At 33.2% G+C, this 4722-nt stretch overlaps 2 non-coding genes across 2 annotated transcripts; both read right to left on the bottom strand.

Annotated features, from left to right (window-relative positions):
• Positions 1-1863: 1863 nt before the first annotated feature.
• On the bottom strand, positions 1864-1935 carry Trnae-uuc. The gene has a single exon. It is a non-coding gene; the product is annotated as a tRNA-Glu (tRNA).
• A 1382-nt stretch (positions 1936-3317) lies between these two features.
• Trnae-uuc lies at positions 3318-3389 on the bottom strand. Its single transcript has one exon. It is a non-coding gene; the product is annotated as a tRNA-Glu (tRNA).
• Between the last annotated feature and the right edge of the window lie 1333 nt (positions 3390-4722).

Consider the following 4722-nt stretch of genomic DNA (forward strand, 5'->3'; position numbering starts at 1 on the left):
AACACAAAATTCTTCAGCGCGATTGAAGCAGAACACACCTGAGGGGAGTTAACGGTAATGTGTTGGCCAGACTTGAGTGATTTCATCGTATGTCAGTTCACCCAACTAGAATAAACCCATGTTTGGTGCTGTGTCTTGTATCGGCTCAAAAGAAAGCTCATTTAAGAAGAGACCATACCAGCACGGAAGTTTTTTTTTAAACACCTTTAAGAAGAAAATACTACAACGCTCTCTGATTAAATGATTTACCAGTTATATCAGTGGGTCTCAATCATCTTTTTTTATATCTATGGACCCCTTTGATTACTATTTTATTATGGTGGATCCCCAACCAAAGCCATTCAATATTTAAAAACTAGTTTTATGAATACTACTTTCAAAATTCCTGTGTTTTTGTTTTTCACACGTTAACTTGTGTGCGTTGAACAATGTAAAATGTTAGAGAAAGAAACTGAGCCGTTTACTGCATTAAACACATCGAAAGCAAAATGTTTTCATGAACCCTTAATATTCTACTACGGGTCCGAATTTACTATTTAGATTGCGTGGACACCCAAAAGACTTATTTGGGCCCCAATGGGTTATATGGACCAGGTCGAGGACCAATGAGTTGTATGGAAGCCCTTGTAAAGAATATGAAGGTCCGCTTTAAAACGAGGGGAAAAAAGCGATTGTGAAAGGCATGAAGCAGTTATATCATGCTGCTTTGCTCCGTCGCCAATTAAAATGGCTTCAAACATCCTCCACCAATGTGTGTGTGTGTGTATGTATGTATATATATATATATATATATATATATGTATATATATAGGGAGAATTCACAAGAAAAGACAAAGACAGGTGGTGTACAAAACAAACAGATGTATTAGTATAACGCTCAGGAATAGAAAAAGTATTTTACGTTTCGAGCCTACGCTCTTCTATAGAAAGGGACACAGAAAGAAACAAGGAGAGATAAAAATAAAGTAATGACAATAATAGCAGCAGTTTTACGTAAAGTTCAAAGGTTTTTAGACGTCGTGGTGTATATGTAGTATGTATGTATGTATGTATGTATGTATGTATGTATGTATGTATGTATGTATGTATATTCCACTAATATATATATATAATGATGATAGAATGACTGATGGAGAAGTGGTGATAACTAGAAGAAGGAAGGGTAGGGGTTGCGGGTTGCTAGCACTTATTTAGATTACCAAATAACGGGAAAATTGTGAAAAATGAAAGTAAAAGTAAGCTCTAAGGATGGGAATTAGAATTGAGGTATACAGAATGTATGATAACTTAGTAAATTTATTAAATGAAATTAGAAAAGAATTTTAGATCAATACAAAGGAAAAGGGAAAGAAATTAAACTTAGAACCTAATAATGGCGTACTTTAATATACAAGAGAAAGTACGTGTTCCCCTTTTATTTGATAATCTAAATAAGTACTAGCCATTCCTACCCTTCCTTCTTCTCGTTATCCCCTCTTCTCCATCTGTCATTCTCTCACTAGCAACTCTGAGACATATCCTTTTAAGCTAGATATATGGTCGCAGTAAAATAAGGGTCAGGGGGGTTGTCTGAAATTAATTATCACCATCAGCAGGTGATAATAGACGACAACTCCCAATGGATTTAATTCTAAATAGTTGAAGACTATATTCTGTATAAAATCTTATAAATAAAATTAATAAACATAAATAACTCTATCACCACTCCTATATCTTGACACACACCCCGACACACACACACTATTTTCCTCTGCTACTCCCTAAATTAGACTACGCTTGATAACTTAGAATAACTTGAAAGGTTTTGGCCAATATTGGCCCAGGCCATGTCTAACTTAATAACCCACCTGGCAAAAATTAGCGTTCCCATGCCGGGAATCGAACCCGAGCCGCCTGGGTGAAAGCCAGGAATCCTAACCACTAGACCACATGGGATATATGCTATATATTTGGAAAATATGATATATATTTTTCTCTAAAGTCATTCTGCTACAAATATAACGAAAGGAAACAATGTAATTATTTTGGTTTCTGATATTGATATAAATTTTGCTAAAAATGGTTTATCTTTTATGTTGGAAATATGTATGGTCATCTGCTTCTGAGGAGTACGGTCTCTTTCAAATTGATGTAATGTTTTCATTGATCGATTAAATGGAACCGCTTGAAACGGCCCTAATACACTGATACTTGAACATCCTTGTTACTTATTTGATATATATATATATATATATATATATATTATATATATATATGTATATATATAGGGAGAATTCACAAGAAAAGACAAAGACAGGTGGTGTACAAAACAAACAGATGTATTAGTATAACGCTCAGGAATAGAAAAAGTATTTTACGTTTCGAGCCTACGCTCTTCTATAGAAAGGGACACAGAAAGAAACAAGGAGAGATAAAAATAAGTAATGACAATAATAGCAGCAGTTTTACGTAAAGTTCAAAGGTTTTTAGACGTCGTGGTGTATATGTAGTATGTATGTATGTATGTATGTATGTATGTATGTTATGTATGTATGTATGTATATTCCACTAATATATATATAATGATGATAGAATGACTGATGGAGAAGTGGTGATAACTAGAAGAAGGAAGGGTAGGGGTTGCGGGTTGCTAGCACTTATTTAGATTACCAAATAACGGGAAAATTGTGAAAAATGAAAGTAAAAGTAAGCTCTAAGGATGGGAATTAGAATTGAGGTATACAGAATGTATGATAACTTAGTAAATTTATTAAATGAAATTAGAAAAGAATTTTAGATCAATACAAAGGAAAAGGGAAAGAAATTAAACTTAGAACCTAATAATGGCGTACTTTAATATACAAGAGAAAGTACGTGTTCCCCTTTTATTTGATAATCTAAATAAGTACTAGCCATTCCTACCCTTCCTTCTTCTCGTTATCCCCTCTTCTCCATCTGTCATTCTCTCACTAGCAACTCTGAGACATATCCTTTTAAGCTAGATATATGGTCCCAGTAAAATAAGGGTCAGGGGGGTTGTCTGAAATTAATTATCACCATCAGCAGGTGATAATAGACGACAACTCCCAATGGATTTAATTCTAAATAGTTGAAGACTATATTCTGTATAAAATCTTATAAATAAAATTAATAAACATAAATAAATAACTCTATCACCACTCCTATATCTTGACACACACCCCGACACACACACACTATTTTCCTCTGCTACTCCCTAAATTAGACTACGCTTGATAACTTAGAATAACTTGAAAGGTTTTGGCCAATATTGGCCCAGGCCATGTCTAACTTAATAACCCACCTGGCAAAAATTAGCGTTCCCATGCCGGGAATCGAACCCGAGCCGCCTGGGTGAAAGCCAGGAATCCTAACCACTAGACCACATGGGATATATGCTATATATTTGGAAAATATGATATATATTTTTCTCTAAAGTCATTCTGCTACAAATATAACGAAAGGAAACAATGTAATTATTTTGGTTTCTGATATTGATATAAATTTTGCTAAAAATGGTTTATCTTTTATGTTGGAAATATGTATGGTCATCTGCTTCTGAGGAGTACGGTCTCTTTCAAATTGATGTAATGTTTTCATTGATCGATTAAATGGAACCGCTTGAAACGGCCCTAATACACTGATACTTGAACATCCTTGTTACTTATTTGATATATATATATATATATATATATATATATATATTATATATATATATACCTACATATATATTTATAGATGGGAAGTTTAGATATCCAGAAGACCCCAAAAGCAGGTAAAGTTATGTAAGTGCTACGGAAGGACTGTAGTTAGATCCTCGGTTCAATAATAATACAAGTGAGGAGTCTAACGCGGGTCGTGTGTGAGCCGCGTTAGTCTAACGCGGACCGTGAATCTAACGTGGGTCGTGTGTAAGGTTAAATAAAATGAGACAACAATGCCAAAGCAGTGTGAAATTTCTAGGACCCATTTGAATGAACACCACATGGAATTAATACCTGCCCGCTATCCATTTGTACTAACAAAATATGAACTCCTATCGGAACTTACATATTATGGACAAGAAGCCTTTTTACCGATTCTACACAACGCATTCCTTGGATAATGGAATAGCAACTTTAACATCCAACATATATCTTTATTTTTATTCCTATATTTCCTTTTATACTTCCTATATCTCTCCCTTTCCGAAATAACTTCTTATATTGGACCCTACTATTTCCTTCTATTTAACTCTCATATCGCCTGTGATGATGGGATATCTTTTATATCACTGAAACAGCTGTAAGACTACCCTTCTCTTTATAAAATATCTTTGAAATTTCACACTCCCTTGGCTTTGTTGTCTCATTTTATCTAACTTATATATGATATATATATATATATATATATATATATATATATATATATATATATATATATATATATATATATATATATATATATATATATATATACATGCATATACACACATACGCACACATTTATATGTATTCATGTAGGTATGTACATGTGTATGTATATAACATCTTGAATAATAATTTAAATATATTCAAAAGCTGCACGAGTATTCTGCGTTTTAGAACAGAGAACCAAGAATCTTTAAGAAGCATAGACATATACTTTTTTTTTAAATAATATCACAAATAACTTTAAACAATAATCCTAATGCATAAAACTAATCCGAATGTTTTTGACTTGGAAACGAAACGAAAGGAAACGAAA

The sequence above is a fragment of the Octopus sinensis genome, unplaced genomic scaffold (assembly GCF_006345805.1).
Source record: "Octopus sinensis unplaced genomic scaffold, ASM634580v1 Contig07123, whole genome shotgun sequence".
NCBI classification, from domain to species: Eukaryota; Metazoa; Mollusca; class Cephalopoda; order Octopoda; family Octopodidae; genus Octopus; species Octopus sinensis.